Source organism: Ascaphus truei, chromosome 8 (genome assembly GCF_040206685.1).
Source record: "Ascaphus truei isolate aAscTru1 chromosome 8, aAscTru1.hap1, whole genome shotgun sequence".
In the NCBI taxonomy this organism is placed as follows: domain Eukaryota; kingdom Metazoa; phylum Chordata; class Amphibia; order Anura; family Ascaphidae; genus Ascaphus; species Ascaphus truei.
In genome coordinates, this window is record NC_134490.1 from 11,536,937 (window position 1) to 11,563,234 (window position 26,298).

The window sequence follows — 26,298 nt, forward strand, 5'->3', positions numbered from 1 at the left end:
ACATTCACGTCTCAAGCATTGAATGCTGAATGTCTATGGGGAGATGTGGGTTTGTAGACATGGAGCGTTTATAAGTGTTGTATTATCTTTGTTGTATTATCTTTGCTGTTTTTTGTAACCTTTTTTACTCAGCATAACTTTATGTACTTAGAAACACAGAAAATATTGGCCAGAAGCACCCATTGGCCTACCTTGTCTATTTGATTCCCGCCCTGAAATCTCACACTGCACTAAAAACTTGGCTCTTATATTTTGGATTCCCTTGTGTCCAACAGGCAGTGTGGATTCCTTTACTGCATATGCCTCTGATGAATGCCTGCTACATGCTCTGCTCTTTTCGTGAACAACTTCATCATATTTCCCAAAAGCTCTTAACATTTTAGTACAGAAGGACCTCTTGCTCTGGCAATTCTTATTCTCTGAAACCAACCAAAAACAAGCTACAGTTCGTTACCTTGCTAATACCAGAGAAGTATTACAACATTTCGATCATCATTTTTGATTTCCACTTCAGGGCAAGCTTATGGCAGGGATTTCTAATGATGCATCAGAGCAATCTCTCCAAAACAGTGACGCGTGATATGAAGGTACTCTTAAAAATGAAGTCCAGCGAGGAGACTTCCGGTGACGTCGCGGAGCATGGTCGGGTAGAAGAGGAGCTCCCGAAAACCCTCACAGAATTCGTCAGACAGAGCATATACCACCACCAAAATCTCCCAAAACTACCCCAAAGTACCCAAGAAAAGAAGACGATGCTTTCAAGGGGAAAAGGGACCCAAAACCAGGGGGTCACCAAATATTTTGCCCCCGCACAGCGCCCGTTGGAGCAGAACTGTGACTCACAAGATGGCGCCAAGAAGGCATGCAAGCCAAAAACGTGGAGCCAACACCAGACGCAGACAACCGGGGATTGCCGGAATTCGGCTTAAATAAACAATATTTTGATTCCCTCTTTCTCAGCATGAGAAAGGGATTTCAGGAAGTCCTGAACACCGCTTTAGACGGATTAAGGGCAGACTTGAATGGCCTAACATAGCGCACAGGGGTGCTGGAGCACAAGGTCAGAGACATAATAGGATCTCAAAGCAACACAGAAGAGGTGATCAGACTGGGCCATGTAGTCGACGAACTAAGGGACGCCCTGGAGGACCAAGAAAACAGGGATTGAAGGCAGAACCTACGTATAAGAAACATACCAGAAGAGGTTTCCCCTGATGTCCTCCAGGCTTACCTCCACAAACTGTTTCTATCCCTGGTCCCAGACTTATCTGTCCATGACCTGCAGATGGACAGGGCTCACCGCGCTCTAGGTCTCAGATCCACCGATCCCAACTGTCGCAGGGAAGTGATTATTAAACTCCACATGTTTTCGGCCAAAGAAAGGATTATGTCCGCAAGCAGGAGAGCGGGAGATCTCCACATAGAAGAGAACACGATCCATATCTTCAGTGACCTGTCAAGGGCCACAATCGCAAAAAGGAGGGAGATGAAGCCCCTCATTAACATCCTGAAAGAGCGAAACATCACCTACCACTGGGGCTTCCCCTTCAAATTGATCGTCCTGCGAAATGGCCGCCATCATACCATATCCAGGCCGGAAGACTCCCTGTCATTCCTCAAAGCACTGGAGCTAAATCCACCACAAGACCGCAGAATGAATTCCAAGTCCACAGCCCGCCCTGCAGAAGAGGAGACCCCTCGGACCTCAGAGCGACTGGCTAATCAGAGGCCCCCCCAGTGCCTCTGACTAAAACCACCTGCCAATTTCTCAATCCGAGCAAACCCAAACTACCTTCTATTGCTCCAAAAAATGTTGCGGAGGTGTTCCTGCTACCAGCCTACCCGAGTCGACGACCAGCACCCACCCGATGTCCCTCAGCTCCCGAAAGATGGCCGATGTACCGCGGATCCTGCACCCTGTCCTCCCCTCTCCACCGTGCCCCAGGGCAGGCTATCTCTGGAAAACCTCCTACACCCGGCCCTGATCCTGAACCCCCTAAGGATGGATCCCTTCTATGAAAATCGCCCCCCCCTAAGCTAATCCTCGAGCCCCCTCTACCCCCCCAACCTCGCTTGCCCTCTTCCCCCCCCCCTTTTTTTCCCCACCCCCCTTTTCAAACCGCTCCTCCCTCCCCCTCTCCCCCCCCCCCTCCATGCGCTCCCCCACCCCTCCACATGCTCCTCCACCCTCCCGGAGCCCACCAAACCATCCTCTGCTGGCTCCCTATTTACCTTCTCCAAGCACTTACCTCCAGTGGAAGTGGCTCCTGTCCGGCGTCACATCTCCGATCCGGTCCAGGCACCTGCTGAGCTCCTCCATCTTCGCAAGCCTGGTTCCTGCCCATCACTGGTCCCGGCGGACTCCTGGAACGCCCCCACCCCAGCTGCCCTCTCCGGAAGACTACACGTCCGATGAGACGAAGTTGGCAATCCGCACTGGGGTCTTTCTCCCTGAACTGACCCCCCTTTAAACAACGGCCAAGTTGTTTCCCCCCCCCCCCTCTCCCATGGACTTCCAACCACCTCCTACGAACGGTCGCTCTGTGGACCAGGAGAGTAAGGTTGTATACATATAACCTATCACTTGCCCCCCCCCCCCCTTGTTTTAGTAATAAACACATGCCGCCCTGATAGCTCTCCCCAGCTTACACAGAACTAGAGGATTTCATAGTATCTCCACTTACAAAAGCTACCCGCACTCCTCCGCGTCCACTTGCTCCCTCCCCCTCCCATCCTCCCCACCTCCCGATACCAACACACTAGCGGTTACTCTCTGCCCAAAACACCACAAATGTATTGAACTCTCCAAATGTGAATACAAGATTTGTGAGTTTCCACCAAGCTCATAAACTAAGATAATCGTGTACTTATACAATGCATGTAAAAATTCCACGCCCCCCCATCTACCCTCCCTACATTTCCCCCCCACCCTCCCCTCCCTACATTTCCCCCCCACCCTCCCCTCCTTACCACCCCCTCCTCCCCCCTACCCTGCGCCAGTTTCAGGCCCACGGCCATACAGAGCAATCAGGCTCAAAGGGTTTAATAGGAAATGTTGTAAATGATATCTGTTGAAGTTTATTTGTAAGCGGTTTCTATTTCACCTTGAGGGTGCTCGCCCCTCTTTCCTGTCCCAATCCATGTTCTGTGTCCCGGAAGGATCCCCAGGGGTGTTTCACCCCCCCCCCCCTGCCTTTCTCACCCCAATGAGTAAGGTTATCTCTTTAGGGCTCGTTGAAGGCCCACTTGTCCCCACCTTCCCTATGGGGGTCCCCACCTTCCCTATGGGGGTCCACCCCCCTACCCCACCCTCCCCCAAGGGCTCAATCACTTTCCCCATCATGTGTCCTCCCCCCACGCCTCTCCCTTCATCCCCCACCCCCCCTACCCTACCTCTCAGGTGTCTCCACCCCCCCAGGACCCAGCACGATGTCCCTCCCACAAACAACCCACAAACTCCCGTCATGAGACACAAATGGGGCTCAGAGTGTATTGCTCTGGGATCAAAACTTTTTCTAATATCTTCCATCAAAATTATCTCTCTCAATGTAAAAGGACTTAACTCAGTAAAGAAAAGAAAACTAGCACTCCAAGAACGTAAAAAAAACCAAAGGAGACATTATCTTTATTCAAGAAACTCACTTTATCTCCTCCAAGCCCCCAAATACATTTAAGCATGCCTTCCCACAGGCTTTTTTTGCTTCCTCCCCAAACAAGAAAAGAGGAGTGGCCATTCTGGTCAAAAACAACATCCCTTTCGCTCCAACAAAAAAAACACGAGACCCAGATGGGAGATTCCTAGCCCTACAGGGTACCCTCTAGGGGTCCCCTATCTCCCTCGTTAAGATATATGCCCCCAATGATAATCAAGTCCAATTTCTCCAAAAGTTACTCAACTCACTGGACCAGACCTCATTAACCTCCTTAATCTAAGACGGCAATTTCAATATGGTCCTCTCCCCCGACCAAGACAAATCCGCCACACTGGCAACCCCCCACTCCGCCCAAACTCAAAAGAAAGGCCAAAAAACTCACGAGAAATTCTACAAAGTTTCTCTCTTGTGGATATATGGAGAGCCCAGCACCTAGGTCAGAAGGACTATATGTTTTTCTCAGCTCCTCATCAGTCTTACTCACGGATTGACTACTTTCTAGGCATCAATAATGTTCTCCGGGCATTTTCCCAGTCCAACAAAGGCCCAATTACATGGTCTGACCACACCCCTGTCGAAATAACCCTCTCTCTGCCCTTCGTAAAAAGCAACACATATAAATGGAAACTAAACGACTCGCTCCTTAATGATCCGAAAATAATTGAGACAGTTAGACAAAAACTATCCTCATTTTTCGAAATAAACAGAGGATCTGTTTCGGCATCTGCTATGCTATGGGAATCACATAAAGCCTCAATAAGAGGGGATCTTATCTCGTTGGCCTCCTATAAGAAAAAACTATCTCAAAACACAAAAAGAACTAACAGATAAGATCTTGAACCTAGAACAGCAACATAAAAATGCCCCCTCCAAAAAAAATATATAAAATACTTAACATAACAAGAGCGGAGCTCAAACAAATAACTCGAAGAGGTAGAGAGGGCGTTGAAATAGACCAATCAAAGGTTCTACGACAGGGGCAACAAAGCAGACCGACTACTAGCCGCAAAACTCAGAGGCTTAAAAACCAAATCCCAAAGATACGCACAGAGAGTGGCCAGATTACCTTTATGGAAAAAGACATTGCCCAGAAGTTCACGGAATACTATGAAATCTCTACAACCTTCACCCCCCAGGTCAAGAACAAAATACCGCCAATAAAGCTCACAATACCTGGCACAATGCAACCTGCCCTCTCTTATGGAAGAGGAGCTAGAGAAACTAAACCAAAAAAATCTCACAAGAAGAGTTATCCCAAGCCATAAGCTCTCTTAAAGTAGCCAAGACCCCGGGGCCAGATGGCTTCTCCAACGCCCATTACAAAACGTTTGTGTCGACTCTCTCCCCCTACCTCCTGGACATGTTCAACTCCTTCCTGGAGGGTGAACCAATCCCAGGCACAACCTCGGCCGCCAACCTTGCCATCATCCACAAGGAAGGAAGGGACCCGCTACAATGCGGTAGTTACAGACCGATTTCCCTTCTTAACACAGACCTTTAACCTTTCAGCAAGATCTTAGCAAACAGACTAAACCTGATTCTCCTCAGACTTATTCATATTAATCAAGTGGGTTTTGTGTCAGGAAGACAGGCCTCTGACAACACCCGCAAAATTATTGATATTATTGACCATGTGCATCTCAGCAAACTCCAAGCCATGATACTAAGCCTGGATGCCGAAAAGGCATTTGATCAAATCAAATGGTCCTTCCTAGACCAAACTATGCTTAAATTTGGTTTCTCAGGCCCTTTTATAGAGGGGGTCCGCGCTCTTTACCAAAACCCCACAGCATACCTCAAACTACCAGGCGGACAGATAAACCCAATCTCAATCAAAAATGGGACCAGACAAGGTTGCCCCCTATCCCCACTACTATTCGCCATCTCAATAGAACCACTAGCGGCCCAAATCAGAGCCGAACCAAGTATAAAAGGTATCCCAATCGCAGATACAGAATATAAAATGTCCCTCTTTGCGGATGACGTAATCTTGACCCTCGCCGACCCACATATATCCCTTCCCAACCTCCAAAAATGACTAGATCAATATAGCCAGGTTTCTGACTATAAGGTTAATATGGACAAATCGGAAGCGCTTAACTTCTTCCTTCCAGAATCTAGGTGGAGATTACTACAGTCTAACTATAAATATAGATGGAACTCTTCCCACATAAAATATTTAGGAGTAAAGATAACCAATTCCTACAAATCTCTGTACCAAATTAATTATCCCCCCCCTATTCGACCAAATTAGAAAGGACTTAGACTCATGGAACCACCAAATCTCCTGGTTTAATAGAATTGTCTCTACTAAAATGAATATCCTCCCCCGATTATTATATTTTTTTCAAACCCTTCCAGTTCCGATACCACTATCAGAATTAAAGAATATCCAGTCCCACATACTCCGATTCATTTGGAATCGGCGCAAACCCAGGGTCCCGAGGTCGGTCATGCTATCCTCAAAGACAAGAGGGGGGCTAGGCGCACCTGACGTGATCAGATACTATCAAGCAGCTCAACTACGCCAGGCGATAGTCTGGAACAATCCCCCCGGCTACTAACTGCTGGTTGGCGATAGAATCTTATCACGCATCCCCTACCCCCCCTCTCAGTTATCCTATGGTCCCAAACAAACAAAGAAAAACGAACCCAGAAATTCAAACTGGGAGCAATGAGATGCACATGGTCTATTTGGATAAAAAAACAAAGGGAAGTATGGCCTATCATAATCCCCCTCCCAACTCACCCCTATCTTCGGAAACTCAGAATTCCCGCCTGGGTGCTCCCGTAACCAATTCGGTCAATTCCAGGACCTAGACATTAGAATGGTTTCAGATCTGCTGAAGAAAGAGGAAATTCTGTCCTTCCAAGACAAGTATCACTCACACTACCTTCACCTGTTTAAATTTCTACAAATCAGACATTTCCTACGAGCTCTCTCCCAAAACTCAAAATTTCCCACCCTGACTAAATTTGAATCTCTCTGCCTCAAAGGCGAATACCAGAGAGGATTAATTTCCGAGATTTATAGGGGGATGGAGTCGTCACTCCTCCTCCCCCCCCCCCATCCCACGCCTATATGCAAAAATGGAATGCTGATCTTAACCTACAAATGGACATTGAGGACTGGATGTCTGGGAATCAGCTACCAAAACATCGATTTGTACCATAACAAAAGAAAATATCTATAAAATCCTTTTCCAGTGGTACCTAACCCCGAGCAGAAAGAGCCAGATCTTCCCCGGCACACCAGATTTGTGCTGGAGGGGATGTGGTCAAAAGGGGGACATGGCCCACATTTGGTGGTCATGCCCGGAGATCCAGAAGTTCTGGTCCAGAATTCAGAAACTTCTCCACGAAACCCTAGGACTGGAGATCCCCTTGGACCTCTGACATATGTGCTGGGAAAATCAATAGAGGACCTGCCTTCTCCACTATCCAGATTGATCTCCTCTATCCTGACAGCCGCTAGGTGCTCAATTGCAGCGGCCTGGAAACAAATAAAAGCACCCTCTAAAAGAACAGTTGTTAATAGAATAAACGGTCATGAGTATGGAAAGGCTGACAGCCATGTTAAAACAGAAGATGCCCCAAATTCACAAAACCTGGGAACCTTGGCCTGGCGTTGGAGCCCCCACCCCTCTCCCCTCCCACAGATCCTGGCCCAAAATTGAGCCTTGCCTGGGCGAGTGTGAACGGAGACGTCTGACATACCATCTCCCATCCGCACCCCCCACCCCACCCCTTCCCCCCCCTCTCATTGTCTTCCCACCCCTCCCCCTTCCTTTGTCTTTCCCTCTTCCTACCTATAAAATAGAAAATGCTTTATTGGATGTGACTTGTATTCTCAGCAGTCACGTGCCTATGATTCCATTGCAAACTCTACAATGCTGTTATTCTCTGTATCTCTGCCTCAAGTCCCCAATAAAGAAAAAGATTGTGGAAAAAAATAAATGAAGTCCAGCACTCATGTTAGTCCTTTCCTTGTAGAAGTAACATGTATTTTCATTATTAGGCGGCTATTCTATTACATACAAAAAAATATCTCCGTAATCCCATAGCCAAAAAAAAAGGTTGAAAAGAGCACCTTGGCATAAATGTGTTTACTTCTTTGGCTTGGTTTTATTTCCTGATTACCCAAAGAGAAATGTATTTGAAACCAGACAGTGGCACAAGGTTTTCTGAGGGGTTAATACTGCTCTTGCTTACCACAGACTGTGTCTGGACTACAGACTGTAGCAGCTCTATTTAGTAATTCTTGGCCTACATTCCATTTAGTGAGGTCATAACTCGCCTTAAAGTGAAACCATGTTTTCTTAGCGCTGTAAAGTGGAAGAAAGCATTTTTTATGGAGGCTACAGCTTTCTAGGGGGAATTGCACGAAGAAACAGGGAGAGAGAAAATACAGCAAATTAGGTCATCTGCCATTTTTAAATATCCTCACTTTCTCAATACATCCCAGCACAAGAACTCGGTGTGTTACCGTCTCTTACGTAAAGGTAAACACAATTTAAAACCATAAGTCAAACGATCCATGCACATCCAACTCAATTCTAAAACTGTGCTATCAGTTTTGAACACTGATATAAACATTGCATTTTTTGTGGGGTTTTTTCAATCAACCTCCACAGTGGTTGGGGAGGGGGGGGAATGATTAGGTCATATACTTCCTGGTTAGTTTTTGCATTGTTCACAATATATAATGTAATAAGTACCGTGACATGTTTTATGAATTGGAAAAAGCTGTAAACTCTATTTAGCTTCTACTTTATAGTATAGTTTATAGCTCCATTTTTAATAATTGAAGTTTTTATTAGTTGCATTTCTAATTAGCGAGCCAGAACGTAAAACAGGGGGGGGGGAGACATTTATTCTTTATAGCAGTGAATGCCCCAGTGACAAACAGAAACATACCTAATAATATGATATGCTTCATTTGCTAAGTTCTCATTAAAAAAATAATTAACTAGAAGTAGCCGTGTTACGCAAGTGTAAGGGGTCACCCCCGGTTCCCCTGATCTTCCTTTGCCCCCTGCCTTAGCCCTGTGGCAGCGGGGGAAGAGGACAGCGACTTCTCCCGGCGGACACCGCCATTTTGGTTGCGGCACGAGGTTCGCGCAATGCGCAGAGGTTGGCCAGGGTAGCGGTGGCCATCGCCAGTGTGCCGGAGCTCTGGGAGGTTGCGCAGGCGCAGTTAAGCATAGCGGCGGCCATTACAGCGTCGCACATGCGCAGTAAAGATCGCGCATGTGGTCCCCATAGGAAAGAGCTGTGCCAAGGACTACAATTCCCAGCAGCCTCTGGGGACTGTACTTTCACCCTGGTCACAGGCAGCCAGACAGCCAATAGAGCTGGCAGATTCTCATGCTGCAGAGTTGCAACAATGTTGTGTGCAGACAGGGTTTTTGTCAGTTGGATCCAGGAAGAGATTGGAGAAGGTAGTGTACACAGAGCAGGGCTCAGCTGTACTAGGCCAGAGAAACCCCAGTCCCAGGTAGGCCCCACTCCCCACTAGGTTAGTGGGTAAGTTCATAGGGAAGGCCCCTTAGGTAGGGACCCTGCCCTAATCTGAGTCTTGTCAGTGGCACAGCTGCAGTGCTGTGAGCTCTGACAAGAAAAGACAGTGTGGCTTGCAGTGCAGCCACAGCAATTACTGCATTAGGTCAGTAACCCCAGAGGCAAGAGATAGGTCTTTAACTCCTCAGTTGTGGTACTACAGGGACAGGCCCTAGGCTAGGGAACCTGTCACAGTAGTACTAGTGATAGATAGGGACACAGCGGACGCTGCGCTTCCCGAGAAGAGACTTAGTCTCTGTCTCTTTAGCACAGACTTGAGCCCATCTCCAGGGTGGGATCGCCCCTGGCGGACCCTCGTGCGAGGAAGCATTGGATGACAGACGGGATCACCAAGCGGCAGATCCTTTTCGAAGTTGCTTGCAGGCTCGAGTGCAGGAGCACTCGGCAGGTACCTTCCTAAGTGCATCAACGTATCCTATACATATTATCCTTACACAGTGGCAGCGCAGACCACAGGACAAAGGGGTTAGGCTGTGGACACGGTGTGGGGGTACACGGTGGTGGGTAGGTACACACCTAGTGGAGTGAAGGACACTTGGGACCGAATTAAATTGTGGAGTTACCCTCTAGGGGAAGTATTAGTATTTTAAGTGTGTGATTATCCTGTGTGTGTGTATATATATATATATATATATATATAATATATATATAAAAACAGGTTATATACATTCCTGTGTATGTGGTTATTGTATATGCGGGTCCTGTGTAGGCAACCTTCTACATCCCTAGAACCCTACACAGGTGGAGGCGCTGAAACCGAGAACGTTCCAGAGGATTCACCCCAGGCTCTCACTGGCGGAGGCTCAGACCTCCTGTGGCCTGACAGATATACTGCACCACACGTGGTAACACATAGGTTTCCACCCACACACACGGTATCTGTGATTGGGATAGAGGGAATACCCGTTACACAAGTTACTAAACTACTCATTTACAAACTAAAGCACAATACTTATTTTTATTTGTTGTCATTTTTAAATGAGACGGATGGTGGAGGTCATCTTGATAAACCTCCACTGCCTGTCTCACCACTCCCAGTGTCTGCTCAACTCCCGGGACATGATCTGCCCCTGAGAATGAATGCAGCAACTCTACTCTATCATTCAAGCCAATCATTCTGACACCAACATTAGGAGAGCACATTCCTTTGTAGGGAAAAAAAAATGGTGTACTCCATTCACATCCAACAGGGCAGCCTACCGGGAGACTCATGCTGGCGGGAGCCATTTTAACGTTCCTTGATACTGAAGATGCAAAATAGGCAGAAATGAATATCAAAATAATACAGAAATTCCATTAACTTCCTTAGAGAGATAGAAGCCACACAGAGTGAAAATGTACACACACACACACACACACACACACAAACACACAATCTCTCTTTGGCTGGGTTCTCTGAAATTCATGCTCATCAGATTCTTATCTTCATTGCTAGTGCTAATAATATCAACATAGTTTTACACAGAAAGAAAATCATTACCCAGGGAAGATGTAAATGTCTTTGAAATACTTGCATGTATTTTTCTAAGGGCCTCAAATCCTGTGTATTTCGGGGGGCCGCTCCCTTAAATGGGATTTTTTTTCTATGTTTTATGCAGCAACATATTAACGCTCAATAACTTGTCGGTACTCCCATGGTTCATGCATCATGCAAGCAAACGTTAATACCCAATAGAATGAAAGGAACATTCCTTTGTTAGCTGGAGAAATTCCCCTCACCCACATGTTGCAGACAAATCCAGTCTTACAAGCAAGCTGAGTGCATTAGGTTTAGACACGTTTGCTATGGCCCAGTCTCTGTACAACAAGAACACAAAGACAGGGAACACACTGAACACACATTTGTAACTCTCCGAAGACGCATGTTCTATAATTTGCCATACTTTATCAATATCTGAAAACATTTACTGGGACCTTTTATTAATTGTATTGGTGTATGTGAGATAAAAACAATTGCTTTTTTATTTACGCTGCTTATTACTGTTGATTATTGTTTACCATTACATCTGTTTACAATATGCCATCTAAATCAGATTTAATACAGTTTCTTTCTGCTCACAAAATGACAGACAAAAGGATTCACAATATAAGTTTGTTACGAGCAGAATTACTTTTCTTTCTTGCAACCAGTAAAGCCAAAATATAAATGGTCAGTAACAGTCATAACCACACATGTTACAGTATAGAGAAAAATGTGTGTGATTGTTTTTATTTGTTCTTTTCTGGAAATATCATGGATGCAAAATTAGCTATATTTTGGGAATAAACATCTTCACCACAGGACAACACTCTGACCATAACTCTTTGCAAACAATAACCAAACAAGCCAGCTTAGTTTGCATTACAAAACCACCGGGATTTCTTAGGATTGTGTTTGCAAGGAATTGATTTGTATAAAACAATGAAAAAGGTTAATGTAAAGTTCTGCACAGTTAAGCAGTACCACGTTAGCCCAGGTCCCTTCTTAATGAACAGTTTATAAGGTAGATTGTAAGCTCTTTGGGGCAGGGACTCCTTTTCCTAAATGTCATTTTTATGTCTGAAAGCGCTTCTTCCCATTATGTGTTGTGTATTTGTTATTTATATGGATTGTCACGTGCATTACTGCTGTGAAGCGCTATGTACATTAATGGCGCTATATAAATATATGCATACATACACCAAAGTGCTCTGAAATCTTACACTCTTACTCAAACCCCCCTCAACAGCTAAAAACATATTAATCTTAATGAATCTTCTGCTGCTGGCAGTGCATTCTAACACGGTACTGGAGGATAATTGTAAATTAAGTAGGGGAGTCTTCAAAAGCCATCCCAAAGGCCATGGCAAGAGCTTTATCTAACACTATCTGCATTTTGGCCTAGAGGGGAATTTGCCATTTGTTTTTATTTTATTTTTTAAATGTATATAAAGCCACTAGAATACGAAATATGTTGACACGTTGTAAATAAACGATAATTATAATTAGTAAAAGGAAAAAGCTACTGCTAAAAGAATGTTTAATTGAACATATAGAAACGGCCACTGGTTCCATAAAAAGATGGATGAAAACGGATCATAACTTTATGTTCCTTATACAGAATATACATGTGCCAGTTCAGCATCACTTAAATTATTACACAATATCCACTAATGTCATTATTTTATAAAGACCAAGACTTTTCATCACAGATAATTGCGCCACAAAAAGGACCTCCAGAGTACAGCAGAGAAATAAATGCAGATGCAGCATTTGAAGTCGAATCGTGTGCATCAGTTTTCGCTGTTCTACTCTGGGTCAGGGATTCCTAGAATTTGACTTGCCATTGAATTCCATAAATCACTTCATTGACAAGCTGCAATTTGTATTGTCAACCAAAATGCATAAAACTTTGGGGATCAGAAAAATAATACATTCTTTCAAAGTTAGGTTCTTTGATGCTCACTAACTTTTTGGTGTCTTAGAAAGTTCCATTCTGGCAGCTATTGGTGCTGGAGTAGAGTTCAGGTGTCTTAAATTGTGTGACTTCTTGGAGGAGTATGGCTGAGTCCATGGTGACTCGGCCCGTGCGGAGGAGCGCTGAGGCTGGGGGGAAAGCGGGTACTTTCCCTGGCCTTGGTTAGCGCGCCGTCCAGGGGCGGGCCAGTGACGTCACGGAGCTGGTTCGCCCTTATTGGGCGAACCGCTCACGCGACTGGCCCTGCGCTCCCGTGAGCACGCAAATTTAAAATTTTACTAAGACCTACGCTTTCGCACGCTTGCGGAAGCGTGTGCGAGACCCTGCTAAAGCCGCTCTCATTGCGGCTGCAGGGGCTTACTGGTAAGTGAGAGCGCGCCTCAGCACGGGTCAGCGCCTAAGCGCTGACCATGCCCGAGGCCTAATACACCCCAACAGACTTATGTGCTTTGTTTTTGTTTTTAAAGCTGCAGTTCAAGCAAAATCCTACATGTGTTTTTTTAATAAATCAGTTCTGTACTATGAGGAAATACTTGTAGCAATTGAAAAAAAAATTTTTAATTTTTCTAATGTAGGAAGCATTTTTGTTTCTATAGAAACCATTTACAAAGTCACACCCCTTCAACTTCTGACAGGCTCTGTATCTAGTAACTGCCTGGTCACATGATCTTCCACACAAAACTTTGCATTCTGGGTAATGTAGTCCACCAAGAACTGAATGAAATAACCGCGTGCAATGCAATCGATTGCAGAAGAACAGATTAATCAACAATTTAGCTAATCCCGTGTCAGTGTGCGGATTGTATTGATGCACATGTAACAGTGTTTCCCCCACCCTCTGGGAGATTCCCCTGTTACCAGGTGTGTTGTGCTGATTACCTGCTGGTTCACAGGATGCTGAGCTTTCCACCGTTGTCATTGGAGAAGACAGGACAGGCTTCTGGGGGAGAATACTGATCTTTATGTAGCATAGCCTCCCGGCCGCTACTTATTTTCCTGGGCCCTACCAATGTAAGTCCTTTTAGGTGCAGGCAGTGGATGGGTTAATTCCTTTTGAAAGGCCTTGTGTGCTTTTGCAGCCTTAGATACATTTGATGTATCCAAGGGCGGGCCTAGCAACAGTCAGAAAGTGTCAGCGTGAGGGGTGGATACTGGTTGGGTCACATGCTGGATGTGATGGCCTGTCAGTATCCTGACCTGCTCTGAGATAGGACAGGGTTACAAGTGCAACCCAAGGGTATAAATACTGGCACGCTTTCCTCCCTGTGTGGAATGAGTAACAGCTACCCTGGGTCTCCCTGGGGAAGCCTAAGGAGGAGCACCATGCAGAAGACCTGGTACTGGAATCAAGCCCCATCGGTGTTACCTTCACTAGAGGAAGCAAGACAAGATATGCATTGCTGTAATATTCTTAACATGATATAAATACCATGGAACCATCTACCAGTGTGATTCACTGTCTTGGGCTAAAGAAAGGTGTCAGTCTGGGCCATCCTTTTATCCAGAGGATCCATGTTGACTGGAGGCGCTGTAACCAACGAACTAAGGTACCCTGTGAACCTGTCCTGCTGATTCTCCCCACACCACTGCTCATCCCTCCTGTTACCTCACAGGTATGCACCACACCACCACGAATATGGAGTAGCAGACCTAATCTCACTTAGGGGGGGGGGGGGTCCAAGGGCTACATTAATCTCACATGGTACAGCGCCTCCATCTGCTGCAGTCCCAAGGGATGTGGAGACAATCCCTGCAGGAGAACTTACTTCCACTCCCCCAGATAGATTGCACAGCAGGCAGGAGTATAGTTAACTGGAACACTTTATTGTCCCTCTGCATACACAGCAACACAACTTGTATCTGCTTCAGCACAGTCAAATAGGTTTCCAACTTCAGGATGGTCTCTGGAAATCCACCACTGGCCAAGGGCACCAAGGGCAGTACTTGCTCTTACCTGACTCTCTAATAGAGTAAGGGCTATGGTATCACTCCTCCCTCCCCAAGGGGGGGGGGGCAGCAGATGCCAATACTCGATACACCTCTGTGTGAGTGAGTACCTGTCTCTCTCAAGGGAAGATACACTGCCTAAATTTAGGTGTGCAACCCCTTAAGTACTATTGGGGAAGGTCCAAGGTCTGAGCCCAGTATTGGGCAGAACACAGACCTTAGCCCGCCTCCTCCCCTGTCACTCAAGGCAGCTGTTTACTCTGGGGAAAACCCAGGATTATTGGTCCTGACACTGCCTGCACTTTTACCACGGCTTGCATGTTAGGGAGGGCTGACAGGTAGCTAAAACCAGACATGGCTACACTCTCCCTCTGGTGGAAAATCCAATGCCTTCACTTGGAACCAAATTCGGAGTACCATCCTTCCGCTGTTAATCTGGAACAATACACAATATTATTACCAACAACATTTGGTATACAGTTGATATATTAGCTAGATATATGTAATCACATACATTTTGCTGTTCAATAGCCATGACCGATGGGTCACTCCCAACATGGAGAACCTTGCTACCCACTAGTAGTAATGGTACGGGTCAGGCTTTTTAACAAGTGTAACCGCTAGATCAGGTACAGTCACTGAGAACACACTCTTGGGGTGCCGCTCGAACTGGTACTCTACCGTGTGCATGTATATAGAGCGCCCCACCTTCCATACCCCCATGAGGTATGAAATTCGTTCCTCTGTGTGATAGACTGCACTCCTACACTTGGTTGTTAGATAATCTCTGATGACATCCTCCAGCCACTTCTCCCTGTTCTCTATCTCCCTCATGATGTGTTCAGGGCCGTAAGGGTATTTCAAACCCATGGGATAGACTAAATCTTTAGACTATTAGACGTTCAACCTGGCTGATTTTAGTGAGCTTACGGCCCTCAGCCTGTCCTGGTAATACCTAGAACAGTGGTTATTGAGCAGGCTGCTAGTAGAAATTGAGCACTAGCCCCTTTGGCTGTGCAATACCCAATCTTATCTCCTGTTCCCTCCTCCTCGTGGCTTTGGCAGTCTCCTCTGGGGAGAACTTCCCCTCTACCCACCAATTCTCTACTAGGTCCCATTAATAAGCAGGAACCTAGTACTGTGCATGTATGGGACATACCTCTGACACATGGGATCCCACCACGGCATTGTTTATCCTACAGGCACAGCCTGTGCCGTCTCAGAACCAGAAGTAACTTTAGAATATACCCCCAAAATCTCTTGATTTGCAGGAAACTGTGGACTTCCCCCAACAGAAACTACACTCTCGGCAGTCTCATCTTTCTCAGAGTAGAGATCAAAGTCTTAAATCGCACCAGTCCTGTGATGGTTTGTGTGTCTTCTTGCGGCTACGGGCCCATTTCTTAAGAGTCCTTGGACCTCGCAAGCATTTGTGAGGAAGCAATAGTGGCAGGTGCTAGGGCCTTAGGGTTTTAATGTCTTTGTCAGAGTCCACCGTCTTGGCCCTGCCCTTACCAGTCACCACATATATTGCAGCAATGTTGGGGTCGACCAGGTTACTTGCGACCCCGGTCCATCACATGGTCCTGGTGCCTGTCCATGTTGGTCTTAGATAAGTGTGTACTCACCGAGCGAGTATCACCTTGTCCGCCCCGGCACTCGGCTCGATGATGTCATCATTGTCATCTAGTTTCACGGCATCGGTGTAGAGATCGAGGTCCCGCACCGGAAGTGCGTCAACATCCTGTCTCTGCCGAAGAGTGACGCAGTCCTCCGCGTAGGAGAAGGCACCGGGCAGTACCTCTTTGCCGGAAGCCTCCATCGGGTCCTGCAGGAAAGAAGGTGGATTGTTCTCACTGCTCCGCTGACTTGCTGGAACCCCTGGACTCTCTGGATACGCTGCGGATACGTCTGCCACGCCGCTGGGAGCCGCCACATCCGGGATGCTCATCCGCCACTCAGGTCGCACCATCGCTTTGCATAATGTCGACGTGGATAACGGACTCCGTCGCTCAGAACCACAAGTAAGATTATCCTTCGCAGCGTCGACAGGTGTACACGCCGGCAGGCGCATCACCACAGATGCTCGACTGCCACTCTTACCTTATGAGGGCAGGGAAACCTCCACTGGGGAAAGGTCCCGGAGCATCTCACTGTTGGCGGCTATTAGCAGGTACCGTTCCAGCTCCTGTGCCAACGGCAGCGGCCCCTCCTCACCCAGAGCAATCACCTTACCCAGTTGGTCTTGGGTCAGTTCTGGCTCAGGAACCAGGGCCCCCTGGAGCGTCCGCTAGGGCACATGGGCCCACTGGAACCTCCATCTAAGTAGTCGTCTTGCCGCACTGATCTGCGTGTCAGCCGCCTCCCTGGCCGCAAATGACGGTAGGCCGCTTCAGCGCCAGCTTGAGGAAGGATGCCCCCCATCTAGAGCAGGTAGCGGTCAGACTAACGTCGCATCTCAGGCAGATGCACTTCAGATAGTGCTTCCCTTCCACCTCCACTACTAGAAAGCCTCCTGGCAGCCTGTAGTGCGAGAAGTTACAGCAGGCCATGATCAGACTTGGCTAGGTAAGCAAGAACAAGAGAACTGATTTGGTAGCTCTTTGCTCCTTGCTGGCTCCGAAGAGCTGAGGGTGTGGCAGCTCACATTCGGCTCCTCCCCCAGTGTAGACGGTCTCTTTGGATTGGTTGTTACAGTGCCCATCCCTATGGTGGAGTTTAGAGTAGGGGCACACTGCAGTAGGGTGTAACTCTGGCTCTCACAGCAGGTGGGCGAGGCTCCAGCTTTCACGCCAAGCGCTTGCAGAACTGTGCAAAGAAAAAGCCATGCAATTATTTTACAAACTGCACACGCCGTCTCCAGTTTCGGTGGAACCGCAATTTTGTGTAACAGCCCATGAGGTGCGTTCCCTTGCAAGGGAACCACCATTTTAAACCTAATAAAATGTGCTACTGCGCGGTCTCCTTGACTTTGGCAGACACCCGCTCTCCAGGAACTGCTGCAACACATGGTAGCTGACTAGCTGAGCATCAATATACCCCAGACTAGGCAGAACTCCTTCCAGCATGCTATACATGATCACAGTCTATTATAAGTACTCCTGTGGCTCCCTGTGCATCAACAACTAGTAGTATCCTGGCAGCTCCTCCAGCAGAGGTTCATGGCACCTGCGGATCAGGCACCCCTCAGACACTACCTAGCGGTACCTTACGCCACCCTGCTTATCGTCCCGCGTGCCGGTATAGCAGATTTACATCTGGCTCTGTATTTCTGACTTCTCGGTTAAAGGGAAATACATGCAACATATCCCACGTCTCTGATGTTCACTCCCTTTGGTCCAAACAGGTATCCGAGTCACAGCACCATTTGGGTAGCGTTGTCCATCCAATTTTCAAAATCATCCTCCCCTACAGGGATAGGCTTCACCCCGGAGAATAGCCTTAGTCGTTGGTGGGGCTATTCTCACTGATGGGTTTCATGACTGTCTAGTACTTGTCCCACCGCTTGCCTCGGAGGAAGGGGCAGAAATTATGTTCAAGGGTTTTGGGGTGGCTGCACCCATCTCACTGACAAGTTCGTCTAGAGTCTTGGTTAGTGGGTAGGTCATGAACTGCAACAGCGGGACTATATTGAGTAATTCTAGTCCACACAGTTGTAGCATCTATCCCGGGTACGGTCTGTGGGTCAATAACTTCAGAGCATACATAGAATATAACAAAAAAAAAATCATCATAATGTAACACTTTCTTTTATCCAGATTCTTCCCCCACTTGCACTGTTTCAAGCACCCCAATAATAGCTACATCATCCACAGTGTCAGGGATTCGTTACAAAAAAGACCTCATCACGGTCTAATCCCACCCTGGAGCACCAGTCAGTTAAAATGGTGGCACTCATGGTGACAGAAAAACCTTGTGCACTACACAAAATGGCTGCATCACTTTTTTCGATGGACAGTATCAGTAGATATCCCTCAGCTTGTGTCCCCCTTAATGTAAAAGTCTCAGCAGCACCTCCAATGTAACCACTCTTTACTTTACCTCAGACTATTGTACAATAACCTTTCGTTGGAGCTCTGGATTTAAACAGATGCACGCTGCTGCTTCTAAGGCTGCGGCCACGCAAAGAGCGGAGCGAGCGCGCTGGCGCTCGTGCGCGGTGACAGCACGCGCTCTTCTGGGCCGGGCAATTTATGGCCAGCTAGTTGCGTGCGCGGGAGGGCGCGGCCATGATGTCACGTGAGCGGCATAATCAAATTTGCTTGCCTCTGCAAGCAGCTAAGCGCCGTGCATGTGTAGGCGCTCGCTCACGCTGGCCACACACATTGCAGCAATGTGTTTCATCACGGACAGCGCAAGCCTGCTCAGCGTCACCCTGGACGAGGCCTTACAGTTAATTTGAAAACATAACCTGTGCTCCAATGCAGGGGGATCTCGGTATTTCCTCTGGCAGTTAAATCCTGATATTTCTCCTCTTAGCTATTGCAGGGCTCCCCGAGGCGTCACTGCACTTTGTACTGGCCCACAAAATCCACCAGTCTCCTCACTCCATGGATCGGTCAGGCACTTACAGAGTGTTCTGTAGCAGCCTCTGCATTTCAAAACAAACTGCCTCAGCTCCCTTTCCAACTGTCACCAACTGTCATTCCACTGGCTAAGCACAGTCACATGGTCCAGTGGAATGTAATTTTTAAAAGGGCCATGTCCTGTGCTGATAGACAGGGGGGTTACACTTGTTTTTGCATTATGTTCATTAAGACAGCTTTTTTCGCGGCAGATAACATGGCAATTATATGTCATAAATCTCCAATCAACCTTTAACGCATCCACCTTGAGTAACCATCATGATTTGTGAAATCAAGAGGCCGAGATAATGTATCTTATAGATCAGTGGTGTGCAAACATTTCCCCGTGCACACCCCTGCCAGCTCTCCTCTGCAGCTCACGACCCGCCCTCCCCCTGCGTCAAATTATGTGCGGGGTCATGTGACATCACTCCGCAGCGTCATTTGCTGTCTGGTTACCAAGGCGACGCGTCGCTGGATAGTAAGGCAAGAGTGTTATAGAGGCCCAGCGCGGTCCCCTGGCTTTCAATTTAAATGCCTTGAGGGAGACCGCGGGACCACTAGAACTGCTGCGCCCCCGGTATACAAGACTTTCTATAAAATTATTTTCCAACACAGAAGCACAAAGCAGATTTGCACTGAAAAGGAACATAGAAGATCATATTCTCAGTCACCAGAGATCTTTAACCCCTGCAGCCCTGGAAAGGCCTCCGCTGTTCTACAGAATATGTAAGCCAAGGCACAACGTGGCTTGTTCCCCCATTTAATTCACTCCGCATGTGCAAATATTTATACAGAGAGGCCTCTTGTGATCTCTGCCGAGTCTACCTCAGATAAAGACAGTAAATTACAAAGACATGGTCACGATTGTCAACACATAAGGAACAGATCTAATGAAATTCAAACTCCTGAGCAGAAACAACAAATGGAAAAGCAGTCGCTGACACATTATGTGGGAGGCAAAAACATAAACGGATTCCTTTCAAGGAAATCCTTAACCCAGCCAGACATATGTTTGGGAAATTTGCATTTTAGTTGGGGGAGTTTTTTCTTCCTTATGTCACAGGAATAAGAGTTACTCATTGCTAAATAACATTTCATTAAGGTTAATTTAATTCTGATGTTACAGAAATACCAGGTTCACAAAAACATGGGAAGAGGAAAAACAAAATTGAAAGTAGATTTTTTTTTTTTTTTATAAAGAGCATTCTTACCAAATTTTTTTAAAAAAAGAGACAAGAAATAGACAGTAAACATTTTAATCATCGCTGGGGTATCACCAACAAAATGGAAATTAAACGGTTCTAGGAATAGTACCAAATGATTCTCCAGCTTTTTGGAAGAAACACCCGTTCAATATTCTGTGAGACTCCCACCCATGCTGGAGATTTAATTTGCATGAACTTGAATGGCGCAAATTTATTCTCCAGCAACAGGAAGCAGCATTCTGAATAAGGGCCTAAAGAAAGCAGTGATTAGAGATTAATAGGATAAATAGATATAGATAAATAAATAAAATCAGAAACAGGGCACGTACAAAAAATTAAAAATAAAGGGAGGGTGCATACTGTCCAAAAAGATACAGAAAAGGGGGGGGGGGAAGTGGCAAGCACTACTATATGCAAAAAAGTTCAATTTATTGACAACATTTCGGTCCCCACTGTGCTATATCTATCTCTCTCTATATATATATCTATCTTATAATACACACACACACACACACACACACACACGTTATAGCGCGATCAGCTACAACGCGGATCCGCTAATAACGCGGCCTAAACGTGGCTCCCGATTTAAAAACATCTCAGTTCTGTTTTTAAACATTCAATGCTTTATTGCCCTGTGCTGCAGAAGGTAAGTATATTTATAGAGTCTGTGACATCACACCAATGCTGTGGTGCAGCAGGTAAGGAATTAGTCTAGCACTCCTTGAGCAAGCAAATGAGCTGCACACGTTTGCAGAAGTGTTCATCCCCTACCAATAATGTCACATTTTATTGAACTAGAAATAATGTATACAGTTTTTCAAACTAGCTTTTTTTATTCAAAGATGTATTGGTTAAACTAAATACTTTTGAAGAGGAAACTAAATATCAGCAAAGAAAATGTAAAAAATGAAATGTTGATGGTTGCATAAGTATTCAGCTCCTTAAGTCAGTACTTGTTAGAAGCCCCTTTGCAGAAATTACTGCTGCAAGTCTTTTTAGAGCAGTCTCTACTAGCTTTGCACAATAGGATGGTGACATTTTTGCCCATTCTTAACGGGAAAATTGACCAAGTTCTGATAAGTTAGATGGGGATCTTCGATGGGCTGCAATGTACAATCTCGCAATAAATGTTCAATTGGATTCAAGTCGGCACATTGACTGGGCCACGCAATAACATTAATTCTCTTCTTGTTCCAGCACTCCAGTACGGTTTTGGCTTTGTGCTTCGGATCATTGTCATGCTGAAATGTGAATATCCTCCCGTTTCATAGTCTTGGCTGACAAACAAGTTTTCCTCAAGGATTCTCCTGTACTTTGTACCATCCATTCTCCCCTCTACCCTGACAAGCATCCCAGTCCATGCTGAAGAGAAGAACCCCCATAATATGATGTTGCCACCACCGTGTCCAACAGTTGGGATGATGTTGACTGGGTGGTGTGCAGTATTGGGCTTGCGCCAGATGTAACGCTTGGAATTTAGACCACAAAGTTACACTTTTATCTCATCAAAAACCTTTTTCCACATGTCTGCAGTATCATCTATATCAGTGGTGTGCAAACTATTAGCACTGCATTAGCACTGCAAAACCACCCGCCTCCCCCAACCCGCCTGCTCTCCGCGGTGCTCGTGGCCCCTCCCTACCTTGTATTCTGGCGTCAAGTGATGTCACTCAGTGACCCCACGGCATCATTTGATGCTGTGTTGCCATGGCGACAGGTCGCGTGACGCGTCATGGCGATACGTCATCCAGGTAAGTTTAGAGTTGCAGAGGCCTCACGCGATCCCCCGGCATTAAATGCCTTTGAGAAGAGGGGGGGCCTCTGCAACCATACCGGAGACTCTCACAGCCATCACCAGTCTAAGTTCTTTCAAAACCAAAGCGGTCTTCACATTTTAACCTGGTCTGTAACTGCGGCATACGTCTATAATATATATTATCTCTAACAGTGCATGCTATGTCTTGTATATAATGTACTAGCTGAGAGACCCGGCGTTGCCCGGGATGTAATGTTCCCGCTCCTCTCTCTCTCTTCCCCCCTCTCTCAGTGTGTGTGCGCGCGCGTCAGTGAGTCTGACGCAGAAACACAAACACACACAGACTGAGTGACTGACGCACACACAGTCAGTGTGTGCGTGTGTGTGTGCCTCAGTCAGTGTGTGTGTGTGTGTGCGTGCGTCAGTCTGTGTGTGTGCGTGCGTCAGTCAGTGTGTGGGGGTGTGTGCGCGCGCGTCAGTCGGTGTGTGTGTCAGTCGGTGTGTGTGTGCGCAGTCAGTGTGTGTGTGCGCAGTCAGTGTGTGTGTGCGCAGTCAGTGTGTGTGTGCGCAGTCAGTGTGTGTGTGCGCAGTCAGTGTGTGTGTGCGCAGTCAGTGTGTGTGTGCGCAGTCAGTGTGTGTGCGCAGTCAGTTAGTGTGTGCGCGCGTCAGTCAGTGTGTGTGTCAGTCAGTCAGTGTGTGTGTCAGTCAGTGTGTCAGTCAGTCAGTGTGTCAGTCAGTCAGTGTGTCAGTCAGTCAGTGTGTCAATCAGTCAGTGTGTGTGTCAGTCAGTCAGTGTGTGTGTCAGTCAGTCAGTGTGTGTGTCAGTCAGTCAGTGTGTGTGTCAGTCAGTGTGTGTCAGTCAGTGTGTGTCAGTCAGTGTGTGTGTGTGTCAGTCAGTGTGTGTCAGTCAGTGTGTGTGTGTGTCAGTCAGTGTGTGTGTGTCAGTCAGTGTGTGTGTGTCAGTCAGTGTGTGTGTGTGTCAGTCAGTCAGTCAGTGTGTGTGTGTCAGTCAGTGTGTGTGTGTGTCAGTCAGTGTGTGTGTGTGTGTGTGTGTCAGTCAGTCAGTCAGTCAGTCAGTCAGTGTGTGTCAGTCAGTGTGTGTCAGTCAGTGTGTGTCAGTCAGTGTGTGTCAGTCAGTGTGTGTGTGTGTGTGTGTGTGTGTGTGTGTGTGTCAGTCAGTGTGTGTGTGTGTGTGTGAGTCAGTCAGTGTGTGTGTGTCAGTCAATGTGTGTGTCAGTAAGTGTGTGTGTGTGTGTGTGTGTGTGTGTGTGTGTGTGTGTGTGTGTGAGTCAGTCAGTGTGTGTGCGTGCGTCAGGGTGTGTGTGCATGTGGCTGTCAGGGGTTGTGTGCGTGTGCCTGCCAGGGGTTGTGTGCGTGCATCAGTACGTGTGTCAGTCAGTGTGTGTGTGTGTGTGTATACTCGGCGTTGGCCGGAGGCGGGGCGTGAAAGGCAGGGGGAGTGAGCGCCGGGGAGGGGAGTGTGATGGGGAGGAGGAGAGGTGTGCGTGTGTATACCCGGCATTGGCCGGAGGCAGGGGGGGGGGGGGCGTCAAAGGCAGGGGGGGCGTCAAAGGCAGGGGGGGGCCGTCAAAGGCAGGGTTGTCAAAAGCAGGGGGAGGGTTGTCAAAGGCAGGGGGGGGGGCATCAAAGGCAGGGGGGGGCGTCAAAGGCATGGATTCCTCCCCCTGCATTTCCTCACCTGGCAGCATGCCGTGCTCCTTGGGCTGCCACTGGTTCTCTCCCCCCCCCCCCCGTGGCCTCCGCCGACTCCCGGTGGCACAAAGGAGGTATTAACTCCCTGCCGCCCTCCTCCTGCTCCTCGGGGATGTTGAGCCGTAGAGAGCGTGCTCTGGGAGGTGGGGGGGAAAGAAGTGGGGGGGTGGAAATGGGGGAGCGACACACACGCGACACCTACCTGTACTTCCGGGCGCCGCCATCTTCTCACTCGGCGCCGTGAGGGAGGAAGGGGGTCCTTCCGGGCGCCGCCATCTTAGGCGACGCGAGGCAGGCTGTCTGTTCCCCCGCCGGGGAGGGAGGTGAGTTGGAGCGCCGGCGGGGAGGGAGAGAGGTGAGTTGGAGCGCCGAGGGGGAGAGGTGAGTTGGAGAGAGACCCGGCGTTGCCCGTGAGTTAAATTTCCCGCTCCCTTCTCTCTCCCTCTTTCTCCGTTCTCCCCAGAGGGGAGGGACGAACAGTGGACAGGAGGGGGGGGACGAACAGTGGATAGGAGGGGGGGGACGAACAGTGGACAGGAGGGGGGACAGTAGACAGGAGGGGGGGGATGGACAGTAGACAGGAGGGGGGACGGACAATAGACAGGAGGGGGGGGACGGACAGTGGACAGGAGGGGGGGGACGGACAGTGGACAGGAGGGGGACGGACGGACAGTGGACAGGAGTGGTGGGACAGTGGACAGGAGGGGTGGGACAGTGGACAGGAGGGGGGGGGACAGTGGACAGGAGGGGGGGGGACAGTGGACAGGAGGGGGGGGGACAGTGGACAGGAAGGGGGGCAGTGGACAGGAGGGGGGGCAGTGGACAGGAGGGGGGGCAGTGGACAGGAGGGGGGGCAGTGGACAGGAGGGGGGGGCAGTGGACAGGAGGGGGGGGCAGTGGACAGGAGGGGGGCAGTGGACAGGAGGGGGGGCAGTGGACAGGAGGGGGGACAGTGGACAGGAGGGGGGACAGTGGACAGGAGGGGGGACAGTGGACAGGAGGGGGGACAGTGGACAGGAGGGGGGGGCAGTGGACAGGAGAGGGGGGGCAGTGGACAGGAGAGGGGGGCAGTGGACAGGAGAGGGGGGGCAGTGGACAGGAGAGGGGGGCAGTGGACAGGAGGAGGGGCAGTGGACAGGAAGGGGGGGCTGTGTACAGGAGGGGGGGGCAGTGGACAGGAGGGGGGGCTGTGTACAGGAGGGGGGGCAGTGTCACACACACTTACACACAGACACACACACAGTCACAGACACACACACAAAGTCACACACACACAAAGTCACACACACACGTCTCAGTCCCGTGATGCGCCCTTTCTCAGTTCCGTGCGGCGGCAGGTGGGGGGGAGGTGGGGGAGCGACACACGCGACACCTACCTGTACTTTCGGCCACCGCCATCTTCTCACTCGGTGCCGCGAGGGAGGAAGGGGGTCCGCCATCTTACGCGCCGCGTGGCAGCTTGTTCCCCTGCCGGGGAGGGAATGGAGCGGGAGGGAGGTGAGTGGAGCTGGAGGGAATGGAGCGCGAGGGAATGGAGCGGGAGGGAGTGGAGCGGGAGGGAATGGAGCGCGAGGGAATGGAGCGCGAGGGAATGGAGCGCGAGGGAGGAAGGGGGTCCGCCATCTTACGCGCCGCTTGGCAGCCTGCCTGTTCCCCCGCCGGGGAGGGAATGGAGCGGGAGGGAGTGGTGTGTAGCGGGAGGGAGGTGAGTGGAGCGGGAGGGAGGTGAGTGCGGGAGTGGAGCGGGAGGTGAGTGCGGGAGTGGAGCGGGAGGGAGTGGTGTGTAGCGGGAGGGAGTGGTGTGTAGCGGGAGGGAGGTGAGTGGAGCGGGAGTGCAAGGGAGTGGAGCGGGAGGTGAGTGCGGGAGTGGAGCGGTGTGTAGCGGGAGGGAGTGGTGTGGAGCGGGAGGGAGTGGTGTGGAGCGGGAGGGAGTGGAGCGGTAGGGAGGTGAGTGCGGGAGGGAGGTGAGTGCGGGAGTGGAGCGGGAGGGAGGTGAGTGCGGGAGTGGAGCGGGAGGGAGGTGAGTGCGGGAGTGGAGCAGGAGGGAGGTGAGTGCGGGAGTGGAGCGGGAGGGAGGTGAGTGCGGGAGTGGAGCGGGAGGGAGGTGAGTGCGGGAGTGGAGCGGGAGGGAGTGGAGCGGCTTCCGGGCGCGTCTTAGGTGGGCGCGTGTCCCCCCGCCGGGGAGGGAGTGGAGCGGGAGGGAGGTGAGCACCGGGGAGGGGGGGAGGTGAGTGTGATGGGGGGGGAGAGGACAGAGGTGTGTGTGTGTGTGTTTTTTTATTTATTTTTTGGACCTTTGGCCCGTCACTCCGCCTCAGGCCAATGAGAGGTGTGGGGGGCGGGCCAAGGGGGTGGTGTGTGTGAGCCCAATGAGAGGTGTGCGGGGGCGGGCGGGCCAAGGGACCAATGAGATTGCCGCTAGGGACGCAGACATAC

General features: G+C 49.0%; 1 protein-coding gene across 4 annotated transcripts in view; it reads right to left on the reverse strand.

Annotated features, from left to right (window-relative positions):
- BMPR1A (bone morphogenetic protein receptor type 1A) overlaps positions 1-26,298 on the reverse strand; it is a 113,883-nt gene that overhangs the window by 68,467 nt on the left and 19,118 nt on the right. The window contains exon 1 of one of the 4 annotated variants that reach the window (XM_075610530.1): positions 19,029-19,188. The exons of 2 other annotated variants lie outside the window; for them this stretch is intronic. The gene's annotated coding sequence lies outside the window, so the exon portion shown is untranslated. Of the gene's footprint in view, positions 1-19,008; positions 19,189-26,298 lie in introns of those variants that run through there. One more of the 4 variants, XM_075610529.1, reaches the window with a different exon arrangement.